This window comes from Ovis aries, chromosome 9 (assembly GCF_016772045.2).
Source record: "Ovis aries strain OAR_USU_Benz2616 breed Rambouillet chromosome 9, ARS-UI_Ramb_v3.0, whole genome shotgun sequence".
Classification (NCBI taxonomy): Eukaryota; Metazoa; Chordata; class Mammalia; order Artiodactyla; family Bovidae; genus Ovis; species Ovis aries.
Genome location: NC_056062.1, coordinates 32211035 through 32230271, shown reverse-complemented (window position 1 = coordinate 32230271; position 19237 = coordinate 32211035). Strand labels below are relative to the sequence as shown.

Genomic DNA, 19237 nt, shown 5'->3' with positions numbered 1-19237 from the left:
AAGGGCTGGTTGTGGCAGGACTGCATCATGGGGCAGTGCCTCGGGTGATAGAGGGCAGCTGATCTGATGCTGCAGAGATGCCTGACAAGGTGACAGATGACACCAAGTGAAGTTCCTGGGTGACTTACGCACAGGAGTTGCCGAGGGGGTAGGAGGACGGTGGAAGCTAGCTCCCTGGGCATGGAAGAGGGTGGGATGCAAGGAGCGTGAACAGGTTTTGATAGCAAGGTCTTGAGGGAATGAGAATGCTCAGCATTCAATGGCACAAGAGAACTAGAGTGCAGGCATCCTGTTTCTTGCTCCCAAGATAGGTACTGTTTTTCTTTCTTCTTGTGTGTATCAAGACAGAGTGGCGTGGAGTTCCTCCAGAATAGCAAATCATGCATGTCCGCAGGGAGAGAGCGCAGAGGGAGGACGACCGCTCCGCCTCACCAGGACACCTAAGCCACCCCACGTGCTCTTCTGTGTCCCCCATACTCCACCAGTCTGTGCAGTGATTGTATCGATCGACCTGTGCAGCAACACATATTCATAGGTTGTTATTGTTACTTGTACTTTATTTCTTCATATTGTAGAAAAATTGGAATCACTCCTCTTCAATGGTTTGAGTATTTTTATTGTGATGCAAAGATAGAAGAGCAGAGCATCATTTTCTTAATGTCTCCTCATAAACGATGTCACAGCCCATTCCTCAGGTTCTCCTTCCTTACCTGTGCTCTCAGTAAATTCAAGTCTTCTCTTAATCATTAGCTCTGTGTTCACGAGTCTTAAATAAAGCCTCTAATCTCAGCTTCCTAGCTCCTACCTTTTGCCTGTTTGATCTCTCAAACAGCTGTTGGTGGTCCTTGTGATATCACAGGGTCATTCAGCCCTGATTCCTTCACAGCCTGTCTTATTACTGGTGATTCTACTAACTGACATCCAGACCTATTATGTTCTCTGCCCTTCCTTCTGTTCACATTCTGGAGTACTGTGAAGGGTAAAAACAGCATCGCGTCCATGGAATTACAGCTCTAGGTCTTGCTGTTCTTAATGCACGTGAAGAGGTGTCAGCGTTGGAACTACCTTACTTCTGTCTCCTCTTTTTTATATAATTCACATGCTGTAAAAATTCACCCTTTTACAGTGTACAGTTCAATACTTTATATTTGCAGAGTTGGTCAGTTGTGGCCATATTCTAGAATTACAACATTTTTGTTGCCTCAAAAAGAAACTCCATACCAATTGGCTGCTAACTTCCCTTCTCCCAGCCATGGCAACCATTAATCTACTTTTGTCTCTATGGATTTGTCTGTTTTGTAATAGTGCTGCTATGAACATTTTAATCCAAGTTTTTTCTGTGGACATAATTTTTCAGTATATATCTGGGAGTGGAATATCTGGGTCATATGGTAACTCTTTTTTAAATTCTCTGAGGAATTAGTGTTTTCCAAAGAAACTGCTTTGGTACAGTCAGTAACATAGAAAAACATCTATTTCTGCTTTATTGACTATGCCAAAGCCTTTGACTGTGTGGATCACAATAAACTGTGGAAAATTCTGAAAGAGTTGGGAATACCAGACCACCTGACCTGCCTCTTGAGAAACCTATATGCAGGTCAGGAAGCAACAGTTAGAACTGGACATGGAACAACAGACTGGTTCCAAATAGGAAAAGGAGTATGTCAAGGCTGTATATAGCCACTCTGCTTATTTAACTTCTGTGCAGAGTACATCATGAGAAATGCTGGGCTGGAGGAAGCACAAGCTGGAATCAAGATTGCCGGGAGAAATATCAATAACCTCAGATATGCAGATGACACCACCCTTATGGCAGAAAGTGAAGAGGAACTCAAAAGCCTCTTGATGAAAGTGAAAGAGGAGAGTGAAAAAGTTGGCTTAAAGCTCAACATTCAGAAAACGAAGATCATGGCATCTGGTCCTATCACTGCATGGGAAATAGATGGGGAAACAGTGGAAACAGTGTCAGACTTTATTTTTGGGGGCTCCAAAATCACTGCAGATGGTGATTGTAGCCATGAAATTAAAAGATGCTTACTCCTTGGAAGAAAAGTTATGACCAACCTAGATAGCATATTCAAAAGCAGAGACATTACTTTGCCAACAAAGGTCCGTCTAGTCAAGGCGACTATGGTTTTTCCAGTGGTCATGTATGGATGTGAGAGCTGGACTATGAAGAAAGCTGAGCGCTGAAAAATTGATGCTTTTGAACTGTGGTGTTGGAGAAGACTCTCGAGAGTCCCTTGGACTGCAAGGAGATCCAACCAGTCCATTCTAAAGGAGATCAGTCCTGGGTGTTCATTGGAAGGACTGATGCTGAGGCTGAAACTCCAATACTTTGGCCACCTGATGCAGAGAGCTGACTCATTTGAAAAGACCCTGCTGCTGGGAAAGATTAGGAGCAGGAGGAAAAGGGGACGACAGAGGATGAGATGGTTGGATGGCATCACCGACACAATGCACATGGGTTTGGGTGGACTCTGGGAGTTGGTGATGGACAGGGAGGCCTGGCATGCTGCGATTCATGGGGTCCAAAGAGTCGGACACGACTGAGCGACTGAACAGAACTGAACTGAAAGAAACTGCAGCATTTTACGTTCCCACCAGCGCTGTGTGACGGCTCTCCTTCCTCCACGTTGTGCTCAACGGTTGTGATGGTCTTTTTTCTACTAGCCATCCTAATGTTACGGAGCCATATCTCATTGCGGGTTTTTCCTCCGGCCATCCTACTGGGTATGAAGCTGTATCTCATTGTGGCTTTGACTTATGTTTCCCTAAGGAGTAACAATGTTGAGCATCTTTTCATGTATCTTGCTCATTTGTATACTTCTTTGGAGAAATGCTAGTTTAAATCCTTTGCCTACTTTCTTAATTGGGTTATTTGTCCTTTTCTGTTGAATTATAAGAGTTCTTTATTCTGTATGTAAGTCTCATATATATGATTCGCAAATATTTTCTGCCATTATCTGGTGGGATTTCCCGCCCCCCCCCCCCTTTTTTTATAGCTCTCTTTGAAACAGAAGTTTATAATTTTGGTGATGTCCAGTTTATCTTTTTGCTCTTTTGTTTGGTTGCTTGTGCTTTTGGTGTAGCATCTAAGGAACCGTTGCCTAATCCAGGGTTATAAAGGTTTACTTCTGTATTTTCTTCTAAGATTTAATAGGTTTACTCTTCCATTTAGGTCTGTGATCCATTTGAATGATTTTTGTTTATGGTGTGGTCCAGCCTCACAGTCCTGCTAACGTGACTACTCTTTGTCTATGGAGTTTTCTTGGCACCCTTGTCAAAGATCAGTTGACTGTACATGTAAGTGTGTATTTCTAACCTCTCATTTCTCCCCCTTTGCGCTGTCTGCATGTCTCTATGCTAGCACTGCAGTGATCTGAGTTACTCCATGTTTATATTATGTTTCAAAATCAGGAAGCGTAAGTCCTCTAACTGTATTTTTCTAAGATTATGTTTAGAATTCTGAGTCTTTGATATTTACATATGAGTTTTAGAATCAGCTTGTTAATTGTTATTTATTTTGCAGTAAATCAACTGGGTGTTTGATAGAGAGTGTGTTGAATATGTATGTTAATTTGAAGAAAATTGCTATCTTATCAGTATTTAGTCTTTGGATCCATAAACATGGGATGTCTTTCAATTAGATCTTTCATTTCTTTCAGCAGTGCTTTATAGTTTTCAGCCGTTAAATTTATACCTGAGTATTGTTTGTTTTTATACTATTATAAATGCAGTTGTTTCCTTAATTTCAGATTGTTCATTGCTAATATGTAGATATGAAGGTGATTTTTGTATATTGGCCTATACTCTGAAGTCTTTTTGAATTTGCTTGTTAGCTGCCATAGTTTTTTAGTGGTTTCCTTAGGATTTTTCATACATAAAATCATGTAGTCTTTGAATAAAGATAGTTTCACTTCTTCATTTTCAATCTGGATGTATCTTATTTCTTTTTCTTTCTTAATTTCCCTGCAAGCTCTCTTAATTGTCTCAAGGCAGAAAAACCAAAGTGGTTATTTAATGCGGTGGTGTTCTCACAGCAGCTCATCCCCAGCTCATTTTCTCAGTCTGTTGAGGCCTGTGCAGACTTCACTATGGTTGTATGCCATTTGCCCTGCCAAGTCTCTCCTGGTTTTAGCCATGGAAATAGTCTCTTTATCAGTGCATTAGAATGAAAAAAAAAAAAGCAGATTTTGAAAGTAGGCAGGCGTGGGTTTGAATCTGAGCTTTGCTAACCTACTAGCTATATTTTCTTGGTTAAAGATAGGTAGATAGATAATCTTAACGCTCTTCATTTTTTTCTTAACAGCCTCATGCTGTTAGTTAGTAACGTCATTGTCAGTCTTGTATAATTGTTTTGAAGATTCAGTGAGATAAGATTTATAAAATGCCTGGTGCCAAGCATACACTCTTAACACTATTTGCTTTATGACAGCTGTGGTCCTTTGTATGGAAGTTAGTTACAGAAGTGTCGTTCTTTACTGGAAGGTTGTCACCTCCTTGCGGGTAAGGATTATGTGTAGGAATATTTATTATTGCCTCCTGGTACACATACTGTGCCTACTATATCTATATTTATATATCCCTAAATATTTTTTCAGTTAGATGTATCTCTTTTGGCATTTATGATGGTTTGTGTGAGTTTCATTTCTCCTCTTCTAGATGGCACAAAATGGATCCATTTTCCTACCCTTTATCTCCTTTTGAAGCTTTTATCATTTTGTTGGTCTAGTGTCAGATTACAGGTAGCTGGTTGCAGTTTTAAATGTTTCAGAGTAGAATCAGAGCTATGGATAATTTGAAAGCAGTATGTTCATGTTCTTTAAACTGTGTAATACCAACCTATATCATTGATCCCGTTTATAGTTACAGCATACGTGTACCTTGAATGTGTATATGTATCCTTAATGAGCTTATTGATATATGAAATAGCAATGAAAGTTCCCTCGTTCTTTTTTTATATATTAAACCAGTGATATACTTGAAGGAAAAAATCAAAAGGAATGGCAACAGCCTAGTGATATGAGTACAGATATTTAGGAAAATAAAATGTTCATAACCTGATGAAGACAGCAAGAGTAATTTTCCAGATTCATAGCCAGACGACCGTGGTACGTGTATCCATAGTTCAGAGTTTGCTTCTTAGTCTGACCTTGGTGATTTTCCAGCACCTGTTATCCATCAAGATCAAGAATGGTTTCAAGGTGGCCCTATATAAAAGGCGTGGAATTTTCTGCCTGTTCCTGACCTCCTTTCTCTGGAAACTTCTGTTCCTTAAAGAGGCTGGGGACCTCTGATGGTCTGCACCCCCACCCTCTCGTGCCTGCAGCTTGATCTGGAGCTGTGTTGTGGTCACGCTAGAACTTTCCTGTGAGCCAGACAGCACTCTGGAATGTGTGCTGTTAGAGGACAGCGCAGAGTGGAGCCTTGGGAGACAGGGTGCCAGCCGGCAGCGTCGGGGTCAGGGGCATGGGGAGAGGGGAGCAGATGCGAACACTCAGCCCCACATGCCTCTGCAGCCAGACGCACAGAGGGGCGAGATCAGAGAGACCGGACTTGACCTCCCACTCCAGCTGGGCTGCCACGCTTGCCGCCCCCTCTCCCCCTGCTCGCCTCTGTCACGTGGACCTGTTCCGCCCTGCCTCCCAGCTGCTGTTGGACCCAGAGCACTTGGGGCAGCCAGCTGGCAGTCTTGGGAGGCTTGCCCTCATTGTGCTCATTTCTTGGCCCTGAAGTTCTAATTAGCTTGAGCCTGATGAGTGCCATGTGCCACAGAAAACTGCAGCAAACGTATCCTCCAAAACCATTCTTGGGAAGAGAGAGACACTGTGAACAAGGACCCCTGGTCTCTTCTGGACCAGTTGGCCTGGCAGTGATGAAAATATTCTGAACCTTCATGTTTATTTGCACAGACACAAAAAGAGAGAGGGATGGGTACAAGGGCATCTAGACAGTGCTTGTTGTATAGTGAGGATAATGGCCAGGTGTTGTATACTCGTGCTTGTCAGTACTTTCAAAATCAGCCCATACATGTGGTTTTTGAATTTCACTGCCCCCGTTTAACCATCTGAGGTCAAGGACTGATTCATTGGTTTTGGTACAGAACCACGAAGGCAGCCTGTGGGGATGGGAGAAACAGCCGTGGGTGAGGAGCTGAGGGTGCAGTGCATGGCTGGCTGTGTCGCTGTCTTTAGGCAGGACGAACCAAGCTGTGGGCACAGCGGAGCACGGAGCCGTCATTCCTCTAAAGAGACCTATGAGGAGGCTTGGGGTGGGTGGTTTTCTGAATTGCCAGGGACACTGTGCTTCAGGAAAGACTCAGGGCCCCTGCAGGGGGGTTATTCAGTATAAAGCAGCAGGCAGGGGGGCTTCTAGGGAGGAAGCAAGGAAGGAGTAAGAGCTGCTCTGGGCCCAGGGTGTTCATCAAGAGGGGAAAAAAAAAAAACAAACCTGTTGGGAATGACTGAAGGTTTTAAGGGATTTGTTACAATTAATACAGAGCTAAGTTAAGAAATCAAGATAGAAGCAAGCCCCCACAGGTAGAAGATAAAAGGATGAAAACAACATTTTAATGAAACTTAGTGAGGAGGAAGGAACCCATGACTTGAATGAAAGAGAGAAGGTCTGACTCATGCAGGGGCAGCTGGCTGGGCCAGTCTCCAGGTTTAGAGTAGCCCTTACTGTCAGCCCACTGCTTTGTGGGGTCTCTGGCTGTGTCCTGGCCTGTCTTTCCTCTCCCCATGGTGGATTCTGAACACAGAGGGAGCAGAGAGGACCAGGCCAGCTACACGTTGGGGAGTGGAAAGAGAAGAGCCACATTTCCCAACGTCTCACCACTTATACCAGGGGCTTCCCTGGTGGCGCAGCAGCAAAGAATCTGCCTGCCAGAACATGAGATGCAGGAGCTGTGGGTTTGATCCCTGGGTCATACTCCAGGGAAGATCCCCTGGAGAAGGAAATGGCAACCACTCCAGTATTCTTGCTGGAAAACTCCATGGACAGAGGAGTCTGGCGGACTACAGTCCCTGCGGTCAGAAAGAGTTGAATATGACTTAGAGACCAAGACCAACACACCACTTACACAGCCTCTTGGAAAACTGGTGTTTATTGGAAGGACTGATGCAGAGGCTGAAACTCCAATACTTTGGCCACCTCATGCGAAGAGTTGACTCATTGGAAAAGACCCTGATGCTGGGAGGGATTGGGGACAGGAGGAGAAGGGGACGACAGAGAATGAGATGGCTGGATGGCATCACCGACTCGATGCACATGAGTTTGGGTGAACTCCGGGAGTTGGTGATGGACAGGGAGGCCTGGCGTGCTGCGATTCATGGGGTCACAAAGAGTCAGATACGACTGAGCGACTGAACTGAACTGAACTGGAAAACTGGGAGGTGGCCTAGGAGGCTCTGCACCATGAGTCTACGCCCAGAGAAGCAGCAGTAGGACCCCGGTGTGTTGGAGACCGTAGACGTTCTTCAAAGGCCTGATTTTCTGGGAGCTGCAGAAAAGTAGAAAACCGCAGTGACAGCAAAGACACTGGAAAATGTTATCTTTAAATCTTTCAAAAGCAAGTAATTCCAGTTTTCACTCTGCTCATTAATGCGTCATCTTCTCTTCAGAAAAGGCCAGAATGAGATTCCTACAGTGACATGCTTTGTACCAGGGCTTCAGCATATTTGGTATCTAGTGTCATCCAACATGGGGACAGTCTGCCAGAGTCTGTTTATGTTTAAACTTGGCATTTCTTCCAGGTGCTTCCTAAGGAAGAGTTGGTGCTCTGTTCTGGGGTGGGGGCAGGTCGATGAAAAGTGGAGCAGAGACCAAACCTGGGACCGAGGTGTGGCAGTGAAGCCCCTCTCAGGGGCTCTCAGGCCGCCTAGAAGTTTACACGAGGAGGGGCTGTTTCCATCACTGCCTGGGGAGGAATTGTACATTGTGGGACCGGTTCCCTGAATGCCTGTTAGAACACATGGATTCTGTGTGTCCATGTCACCTTTTCTTAAAAAAATTTTTTTTTGGATTGAGTTGAAATTCACATAAAACTAACCATTTTAAAGCATACAGCTCAATGATACTTAGTTCATCACAGTGTCATGCAGCCACCACTTCTATTTGGTTCCAGCATATCCTGTGCCCATTATCAGTCCCTCTTATGAGCCTCCCCCACCCCTGGCCTCTGGCAGCCACAGCCCTGCTTTCCATCTCTACATCTCCACCCGTCCTGGACATTTCGTGTAAATGGAGTCCTAATGGTGTGTGGACTTCTGTGCCTGGTGTCTTTGACTCAGCATCATGTTTTCAAAGTTTGTCCATGTTGGAGCTTTCTGTCCTTATGGCTGAATAATATTCCAGTGTATAGATACATCACATTTGTGTTTATCCACTCATCAGCTGAAGTCTTTGGGAATGGATATTTTCATTTTTCTTGGGCATATCCCCAGGAGTAGTATTGCTGGACTATATGGTAATTCTGTGTTTAACTCTCTGAGGAGCCACCAGAGACCCACCATTTCATATTCCTGTATCAGGACTGTGATGTCTCCACACCCTCCCTAACACATGTTACTGTCTTTCTTTTAATAACAACTATTGTAACTAGTCTGAAGACCAGTTTTACTTCTTCCTTTCTAGTATATTTGTCATTTGTTTCTTATTTTTACCTGATTGCTCTGGGCGCAGTTTCCAGTACAACAGTTAAAAGGAAGTAGCAAGAAGAGGTATTTTCACTTTGTTCCTGATCTTAGGGGGAACTTTATCTTTCACCATTGAGTCTGATGTTGGTTGTGGATTTTTCATATATGTCCTATGTCAGGTTGAGGAAGTTCCCTTCTATTCCTAGTTTGTTGAATATCTTTATCATGAAAGAGTGTTGGATCTTGTCAGATGCTTTTTTTGCACAGCCTAAATCCAACTTTTTTGTGATTATACATGTTAAGGTTAGGAATCCTAGAAGTTACTAACATCGTGAGTCTTAGTAGAGAAGGTATTGTAACCAGATTATTAAAATAATTGCTTTGAGTCACCAGGTTATGGAACTACTTCTGTTGTGCTTGATCCTTCTCTGCAATAATATTCTCTGTAATTGGAGTTTACAAGCATGCACTTAGCTTTGCTTTTCTTAAAGTTGATTTTAATACAGTTTTTATTTTAAAATAGTTTTAGATTTGCAAAGAGAGGTCCTACATATCCCATACACAGCTTCCTCTATTGTTTTTAATTGAACTATAGTTGATTTACAATATTATGTAAGTTTATATAAGTTTCAGGCTATTTTTAATTATTATTATCATGCGATCTCATGGTTATTGAACCAGTAGTGATACTGTTATTATTAACTTATACTTTACTAGATTTCCTCAGATTTTCCCTCATGTCCTCTTTCTGGTCTAGGATTCCATCCACAGACCATACTACATTTAGCTGATACGTCTTCTTAGGCTACTCCAGACTGTGTGTCATAGATCTGCTCTCTTATGATGACCTTGCTGGTTGTGAGGATTACTGGCTAGGTGTTTGGTAGAATAGCCCTCGTTCTGTGTCCTCCTGATGTTTAGGCCCGTATAGGTTTGGGAGGAAGATCCCAGGTGGAGAGCCATTTGCAGCACATCGTGTCAGGGTGCATGCACCCGGTCGCATGACTGAACCCCTGCTGTTGTTGACCCGCAGGCTGGCTGAAGTACTGTTTATCAGGTTTCTACACTGTGACATTAGCTTTCAAAAATTAGCTTTATGTTTTAATTCCTGTTGGATAATGACAAAGCTAGAGCATTCTGTTTCCTCCATTGGTATTGGAGGGAGTCTGGACCAAGAGCGCTTGTGACTTTTATAGGCTCAGAGCAAAGTGATATGTGAGCCAGATTTCTGAGTTGGTTGTCTTTGACGTGATTTATTATTCATGTTCATTTCTGTGTGGAAAGTACAGAGTTGGGATTCTTTCCCCGCAAACATACTTGTGTGCTGAGAAGGCATTACTCTGGCCTTCAGAAGACCCTCTGTCTTCCTTTAGAAGATTGGGGGGACAATGGACCCGTGCTGCAGAGGAGTGGTCAGTCAGCAGAAGGTCAGGGGGATGATGGACCCATGCTGCAGAGGAGTGGTCAGTCAGCAGAAGGTCAGGGGGGGATGATGGACCCATGCTGCAGAGTGGTCAGTCAGCAGAAGGACAGGGGACGATGGATCCGTGCTGCAGAGGAGTGGTCAGTCAGCAGAAGAACAGGGGGATGATGGACCCGTGCTGCAGAGGAGTGGTCAGTCAGCAGAAGGTCAGGGGGATGATGGACCCGTGCTGCAGAGGAGTGGTCAGTTAGTGTATCTTCAGTGAGCCTCTTGTGGTGCATCACCCTGCAGTGCAAAAAGTGGCATTAACAGAAAGGAAGCTTGCACGAGTCACCTCTGTGCCCAGATTCACCCTGGATGGTCCTTGATCTCACGTGGGGGTTGGAGACTCTAAGGTGAGAATGTCTTGTGTGTGTTGGGGCATCTGTGTACATACTTGGTGCCAGGAGGCTGTGTGCTTAAAGTAGGCAGCACCATGCATGGTTCACAGGGCAACTGAGCATCTGCAGAGTGTGCGAGTCCTCAGAGGACTCCTTGAGGCTTCAGTGGGCCTTCCTGTCACAAGTCCTAACATGGAGAGTGCCAGGTGACAGAGTTACACACTTTTATATCTGTGATTTGTGTTTGAATCAGAATTCCTCCCATGTGTCATTTCTAGTTGATTGGTTCAGCTGGGTTTTTTAAATTAGTAAGCTATCTTCCTTTTATCTTCTACAGCTGAGATATATCTATCCATGACGTCTTTTCTTATCATCCAGTTCAACTAAAACAATTTAATTGCTTTATTTAGTCTTGAAGGAAACCTAAACTGAATTTATTTGAAATCTGAATCACTTGAATTACTGGCTTTTCCCTTTGGGTGCATACATTAACACAAACTGTAATAGAATACCACCAAGGATGATAGGCTGTGCATTGAACATTTCTGAAGTTTAACAGGTGTTAATTTCTCTTTATGAAGCTATATTTTTTCATAATTTAATTTTGTGAATATAAACTCTCAAAACACACTAGTACTTATTATGCAAAAAGAATATAAGTAAATGTGTTGCCTTTTTATAATTACTTGAGAAGCAATTTATTTACTCTACATGAGATATAATTTTTTAAAATACATGAAAGCTGGCTTAAAATCCAACATTCAAAATACTAAGATCATGGTATCCAGTCCCATCACTTCATGGCAAATAGTTGGAGGAAAAATGAAAACAGTGACAGATTTTATTTTCTTGGACTCCGAAATCACTGTGGATGGTGACTGCAACCACAAAATTAAGACTGTTGCTCCTTGGAAGAAAAGCTATGACCAACCTAGACAGCAGAGACATCACTTTGCCAACAAAGGTCCATAGAGTCACAGCTATGGTTTTTCCAGTAGACATGTATGGATATGAGAGTTGGACCATAAAGCAGCCTGAGTGCTGAAGAATTGATGCTTTCAAACTGGTGTTAGAGAAGACTCTTGAGAGTCCCTTGGACAGCAAGATCAAACCAGTCAAGCCTACAGAAAGTCAACCCTGAATATTCATTGAAAGGACTGATTCTGAAGCTGAAAGAAACTCCAATACTTTGGCCCTGATGCGAAGAGCCGACTCACTGGAAAAGACCTTGATGCTGGGAAAGACTGAGGCCAGAAAGAGAAGGGAGCAACAGAGGATGAGATGGTTAGTCGCTCAGTAGTGTCCGACTTTGCGACCCAGAGGTCTGTGGTTGCCAGGCTCCTCTGTCCATGGAATTCTCCAGGCAAGAATACTGGAGTGGGCTGCCATGTCCTTTTCCAGGGGATCTCCCCAACCCAGGGATCAAACAATTGTCTCTTATATCTCCTGCATTGGTAGACAGGTTCTTTACCAGCTGAGTCATGAGGCTCAGAATATCTGATAAGGTATTAATTTATCCCAGATTTAATGATCAGTTTTTCACAATGTAAACCTAAGTACTCAAAGTGTGTATGTGTGCTTAAAAAATTGCTCAGAGTACTCTAGCTCTGCTTTTGAAAGTTTTCTCCGCCCCCCTGTATGTTATAGAACTAAATCTGGGATCAGGTAGAATGTTGGCCCCATGTGCTAATGGATCTTGTGTTTCCTCCCCTCCCCATCTCTGCTCAGTGGTTCCTGCACACACTGTTCAGTAAACAACTGAGAGAACCAAGCTCAGCCACTTCATTCACAGAGTGTTTGGAAAGGGCTGAGCAGCCTTGACACACTGGCTCAAGTGGGGTGAGAGGCAGTGTTCATGTTTTCGTTTGTTCTTTTTATAGCATCCAGTCAGCTGTAGCTGGTTAACTGAAGCTGGGGCTGCTATTAGTGCACAGGTCTCTTACGCAGGATAAAGGGCCTCTGGTGGAAAGAGGTTTTGTTACTCATGATGCCGCGACCGTGTTTACATGAGCTCACCCTGTCGTCTGTCATGGGATGTGATTTAGAGAGGTTCCATGAAAACACAGGAAGTCCCTGGGAGCTGTTCAAATCACCCTTGAAAACAGAAAATATAGATAGCTCTCCTGTGAAGCCAGCTGTCCTTCATAGATCATGCTCTCTGGGCTGACGCCTGCAAGGAGAGCGTGGACATTTCCCATTGGTGTTAGAGAAACTGGGTGGAGAGAGTGGTTTTCCCTCTTCCCACAGCAAGGAATCATCATCTTATTGGGGGAGAGAGTTTTTTACCCAGCCATTTCTGGATAAGTTAAACACAGCTGTTTGTATCGCTGTAGCTTTTCATGGGCCGAACTCTGACTGAAGGTAGAGTTTCACTTGTTAGAGATCATTAATAGCTAGATGGAAATAGATATGGGCTGAATTCATCCTGCCACCTCTCTTTGTAAATAAAGTTTTATTGGGACCAGCCTATCTGTTCTGTTCTCTGGCATTCTTGTCCAGAGGTGCTTTCACACCTCAAAGGCTGAGGTGAATAATGGCAAGAGCCTGAAATACCATCCTCGCTGACTTTGCTCCACAAGTGAGAACACAGCGAAGCCCCACTGTAAGCAGGCTCCTCACCTCTGCTACCTCATTTAATCCCCTGAACAACTCAGTGAGGCGAATGGCAGTCCAGCCCCTGGCACCACCCTGACAATGGTGGTGGTGGTTTCATTCACTAAGTCATGTCCGACTCTTGCGACCCCGTGGACTGCAGCCTGCCAGGCTCCTTTGTCCATGGGATTCTCCAGGCAAGAATACTGGAGTAGGTTGCCATTTCCTTCTCTAGGGGATCTTCCCAACCCAGGGATCGAACCTAGGTCTCCTGCATTGCAGGCAGATTCTTTACCAACTGAGCTACAGGGGAAGCCCCACCCTGACCAGTATAGCTACCAGGTCTCTGACCCTGTCAGAATCTGCTCTGGGCAAGAGAGGCACATGAGGAGGAACCAGGGATAAGTCTGGATTGTGAGAGGGGCCTGCATCTCCTCCAGCAGCTGCTGCCACTGTCAGAGGAAAACCCTCAGCCCCCGTGTTTTCAAGACGTCATCATTTCACATGCCGAAGAAGCTCACTTCTGCTGATAAATCAGGTTTGAAAGAACGTACTTTCTCGCCTCTAGTGAGACCGATCCATCAAGGAGCTGAGCCCCACAGATTTTTGGCAACTTCGGAATGCTAGCTAAATTGGCTTATCCTTTAATCCCCCAAAACAAGCAGCAGAAGAATTCAATGCTGCTGCTGCTAAGTTGCTTCCGTCATGTCTGACTCAGCAACCCAGGATCCAGTGTCCATGGGGATTCTCCAGGCAAGAATACTGGAGTGGGTTGCCATTTCCTTCTCCAATAAACACTCTCCATTCAAAATGCTTTTTATTTCCCATTTCCAGTTCTCTACGTAGAATTGAATATATATACACATTTATTTCCATCTAGCTATTAGTGATCTGTAAAAATTCTGCAATGGTTAACACTTATTGTCACAATAACAGATGAAGATATAAGTATATGCTTTGAACTACATACAAAAATTGTGTGAAATTAAAGTGTGTAATGGTTAATGTATTATTTTTCAGATACAGTAGCTCCTGTCACATGCTAAATGACCTGACTTTGGGAATGTTGGGATCTCTGTGTACTTGGCCTTCAGATGTGATGAATTACAGAGTGATAGAGGTAGCATAGCAAACTTGTGGGCCAAAGGAAGTACAAACATGAAACCTTTATACCAGGATTTACGATTTACAAGTGAGGGAATGAACACAGGAGAATAGTAAGCACTAGGAAAACATGTAAACGTGTTAATCAAATTATGGGTGAAAGTTTTGTTAATGTGAATTCTGAGTGAAGCAGTGGAGAGTGGGAAGCAGGGTATGATTCCAGTCTCACCTTCAGCGGCCAGCCCTGGTGCTCCCTTGGCCTCTGCCCTGGGCAGGCAGCGGGGTTGGAGGCTTCACGTTGTCCTGTGGGTGCTGAGGTGCATCATGAGATTCCGGGTCCACCCGGCCGAGCGCGAGATGCGCGGCCTCTCCTGGTCACACACGGTCCAGGCAGCCTCCCGGGGCTGGGGGAAACGATGCACAGACTCACCTGGTCCACTCGTGGTCTGGGTCCACCACCCATGCTCTCGTCCAGCCTCACGCACCGGTGCGGAGTTGGGTGCGGCGTCATGCAGAGTGGTGGCAGTTTGTGCTCTCCATGTCTTCCTTGTCAGTCACAAACCTGCGCTCCTGAGCCCAGGTGAACCTGCAGCCAGTCTGACGCAACTGGTCCTTACAGGGGTGTAGCCCAGACCTATTGACTTTCCTGTGAGCTCAAAAGCAGCAAAGCAGCTATGACCACCCACAGGAAGTCAGGTGCCTCCTTCAGGCCTGGGCAGAGGTTAGAGCAAGCATCCAGCCAACCCCGTGGTGGGGTGGGGGGTGGCTGAGGCAGGGGAGGTGGGCCCGCCCCTTCCAAGTCTGCTCTTCCCTGCAGCCTCTGCTGGCCTGGAAACAGTGGGGACTTCAGGCTGCAAACTTGTCATTACAGTAGATTTTAGGGAAAATCAGTACTGCACTTGTACAAACAGAAAGTAAGAATTTAGGCTTTTGTCCATAATCACATGGGTCTTACTTCCTCATAATTACATATTTCATGTATTAATGGATTTTTTAACTTCACAAATATTAATGTATACTGTAAAACTGAAACGTAGCCCAGAAAAGCACTGGATTCAGGAGTCATCGCATTAGACATATCAGGGCAAATGGTGAAAGAGGAAATTTGTATCTCAAAAACAAGTTTAGATTTATCTATTCCTAACATTTGGAAAAGGATTGAAGGGCAGATGAAGAATTCTTATTAGATTTTTCAGAGTTCACAACTCATGTAAAATTCAGAGAATCACCATACGGTTTTCATTTATAATTGTCCTTTGCTTTCTGGAAGGCCAGTAAAATACAGCGCCTTGATTTATGTGAAATTTACCCCCTGACAAACTTAAGTCTTTCAGAGAGACCAGCATCCAGGATTCAGCCGTTACCTCCAGATGATCTGAGAAAACTGAAGAGCCAAATGTCTCATTGCTTTAGATTAGTTAAGTGATGATAACCATGAGCATTTATAATATTATTTTTAAATTGTCCCTGTGAGGTTTTAAGACACAGAACTGAATGTACTGCCAGATATTTTTGCAGGAGTCACAGATGTAAAAGAGAATTCTGCACACACATCCCGCTCCCCAACACCCAAACAGAACATATTTTGCGTTAAACCCTTTGGAATGGACTATTTTTAGAAAAATGACAGGGGAGTTAGGAAATGTTTTTTCACAACTTTTTGCGTTACAGCCCATAAAAAATTATTATGTTTTAATTTAATTATGACATGCCCTGTACTGTGGTTGATTCTGCTGAGAGTGAAGTACCGAATGGAACAGCCATCCTATATTTATGTCAAACAGATAGCAGCGTTCTACCTGCTCCCAACTTGGGGAGGTCACACGTGGTGCCCAGGCGTGGGCCAGGCTTGGCAGGACTGTGCTGGGAGCAGCGTTGCTCAACATTGCACACTGCGTTGCTTGTGCTCACAGCCCATCTTGTGCATGAAGTAACATAACCACGGGAGGAACAGCCTGGCCCATTAATATTTTTTGTGTGCTTTTAAGCCATAAAAGCAACATGGTGACATCTATAGAAAATTTCCAGCAATAGAAACATCACTCTAATTCTGTTCACTGTGTAATCATTTTGTATATTCTCGTTTTTTATGCTAACTTCTTTCAAGCTGAAATCATAAGACCTTTTTTTTTTCTTAGCCCAAAGAATGTCAGCACACTGTTACCATTGTTGCTTCCTTTGTGTAACATTTCACTTTCACTCTGTACTCAAGGAGGAAAAAAGGGAACTTAGTTGAGAACCTAACAGTATGCCAAGTGCTTGTGTTTTTGTGTGATTGTTTGAGGGGCTAATTTTGTGCACGTGTTAGTCACTCAGTCGTGTCCGACTCTTTGTGACCCATGGACTGTAGCCCACCAGACTCCTCTGTCCATCGAATTCTCCAGGCAAGAATACTGGAATGGGTTGCCATTTCCTTCTCCAGGGAATCTTCCCAACCTAGGGATTGAACCCACGTCTCCTGCATTGCAGGCAGACTCTTTACCACTTGAGCCACAGGGTTGGTAAGGAATCCACCTGCAATGCAGGAGACCCGAGTTCAGTTCTTGGGTCAGGAAGATCAGCTGAAGCAGGGATAGGCTACCCACTCCAGTATTCTTGGGCTTCCTTTGTGACTCAGCTGGAGAATTCCATGGACTATATAGTGCATGGGGTCACGAAGAGTCGGACACAAGTGAGTAACTTTCACTTCACTTGAGGGGCTAATTAAGCACATAAAATATCCATGCAGTACCTGCCAGTAGCCCTCTGCACAGCAGCAATGGAAAAGGCCAGTACCTGGGAGAGGTGGGTGTGAGTTTCCCATTGCTCAGAGGAGGCCATTGACGGGCAGGAGGCCGAAGCTTGTCTCAGGCCGAGCTGGAACTCAGAACCAAGTCCTTGTGGCTCTGAGCCATTTGCCATTTTAAGTGTAGCAGCCAAGGTATGCCCCATTCCAGAGTTCAGTAGAACACTGTCCGTTTGGAACCACTGGGTGCCTTGTAAGCACTCTCACTCACTCGGTGCAGCCTGCACTGGCACTGATACTAGAAAAACCACTAGTGACATTTTTAGTTGAGTGTGAGCAGTTACTGTCTGCACAGTAACTGCAAAGAACACACCTGTCCAAACAGCTGGCTGTAATCTGGTGTTTGGAAGATTAACATTGATAACATTATTTCTTGGCATCTAAAAGATTTTTAAACAAAAAGTCAGTCATGTATCCAGTGGTAAAATTGCCTAAACTCTTTGATGAAGAAAGAAAGTAAAGGTCCCTGAGCCCCTCGGTGTCACCTCCTGCTGCTACCAGCCCTGTGGGCAGCACTGCTTTTCAGAAAATGCCTCTGAGCCTGTAAGGGAGTAGGAGGTGTGCTGCAGACCGGCATCCTGGGCGTGGAAACTGGGCGCACACACATGCTGGCTGGCTGTGCAGGCTCAGGCAGCATAGCCCATCCACACAGCGAAGCATGTCCCTCTGTGAACAGAAATTCAGTCCGGAAAGCTTTCTAAGTAGTTCATGAATGCTTGACCAAGAAATGAGGTTAAATCTAAACCTGTAGCAATTTAGAAACACAAACCAGTAACAAAGTAGTACAGTAGTCTCCCTAGTCAAGAAAAATGTTATTCCATTATGCTGTATCAGTTCAGTTCAGTTCAGTTGCTCAGTCATGTCCGACTCTTTGCAACCCCATGGACTGCAGCACACCAGACCTCCCTGTCCATCAACAACTCCCAGAGTTTACTCAAGCTCACGTCCATTGAGTCAGTGATGCCATCCAGCCATCTCATTCTCTGTCGTCCCCTTCTCCTCCCACATTCAACCTTTCCCAGCATCAGGGTCTTTTCAAATGAGTCAGCTCTTCGCATCAGGTGGCCAAAGTATTGGAGTTTCAGCTTCAACATCAGTCCTACCAATGAACACCCAGGACTGATTTCCTTTAGGATGGACTGGTTGGATCTCCTTGGAGTCCAAGGGACTCTCAAGAGTTTTCTCCAACACCACAGTTCAAAAGTATCAATTCTTTGGCAGTCAGCTTTCTTTATAGGCCAACTCTCACATCCGTACACGACTACTGGAAAAACAGTGCTGTATGTCAGTTGTATCTCAGTAAAACTGGAAAAAATAAAATATAATAGAGCATTATTGTTCCTTCCTGCGTAGTGCTGAGCACAGAGCTGCCCTGAAGGCTTCAGCTTAGGGCGAGGGGTCCTGGGGTCCACATGGACACTGACCGTCGTCAGCGTGGACTGAAATCATGTCTGCCGCAGTATATAGACTACTTCCTGAAAGCGTATAGAGGTTTTTTGGTTTTGTTTTTTAGTTTTATTTCTGACTGTGCTGGGTCTTTGTTGCTGTGTGGGCTTTTTGCTAGTGAGGCATGGGCTTTAGGGCACGTAAGCTTCAGTAGTTTTATCAGGTGGACTCAATAGCTGTGGCTCCCGGGCTCTGGAGCACAGGCTCAATAGTTGTGGTGCACAGGCTTGGAGGCAAGTGGGATCTTCCTTCAGGGATCGAAGCCATGTCTCCTGCATTGGCAGGCAGGTTCTTTTACCACTGAGCCACCAGGGAAGCTCCAGAGGGTTTTTTTTTTTAATTAACTAAAGTCCCTAATTTATTCAGTTTGCCTAGACTGAATGTTTTTATTCTGGCCCCCACCCCCACCCCGACCCTATCCAGGGAGCCCATCACATTTAATGGCCCTGTTTCTTTATGGTCCTCTGGGCTGTGACTGCTTCTAAGGCTTTGCCAGTTTCTGATGACAGTTTTGAGGGGGACTGGGTAAGGCGGGTATTCTGTGGAATCCTCTTAACTGGAAGTGGTCTGGTGACTCAGGGTTAGACTCGGGTTGTGGGGTTGCAGCGGCACGTGTGTGAGGGCTCACACATCAACAGGATGTGTCACTGCTGCTGCTGTTGGGCAAACTGCCGGCTGACGGGGTCTCCATGTCTCCTGGGACCCCACTACCCACCCCACCCCCAGCCCCAGAGTCTTTGGGAAGAAGTTGGTCTGCACATCCCCAGCCCGAGGCACGAGTTCCAATGGCATCCGTGTCCACAGAGTCCTGACTTGGAGTTCTTCTCTTCCGCATGTATGTATTCACTTATTTAGATCAGTATGGACT

General features: G+C 44.7%; 1 protein-coding gene and 1 long non-coding RNA gene across 9 annotated transcripts in view; both read left to right on the top strand.

The window, feature by feature from the left end:
- Positions 1–19237, top strand: part of SPIDR (scaffold protein involved in DNA repair) — a 285222-nt gene that overhangs the window by 197331 nt on the left and 68654 nt on the right. The window lies entirely within an intron of this gene.
- Positions 1–19237, top strand: part of LOC121820333 (uncharacterized) — a 37160-nt gene that overhangs the window by 484 nt on the left and 17439 nt on the right. Inside the window, exon 2 of the long non-coding RNA XR_006060820.2 lies at positions 345–19204. This is a non-coding gene — a long non-coding RNA (uncharacterized LOC121820333). The remainder of the gene's footprint in view (positions 1–344; positions 19205–19237) is intronic.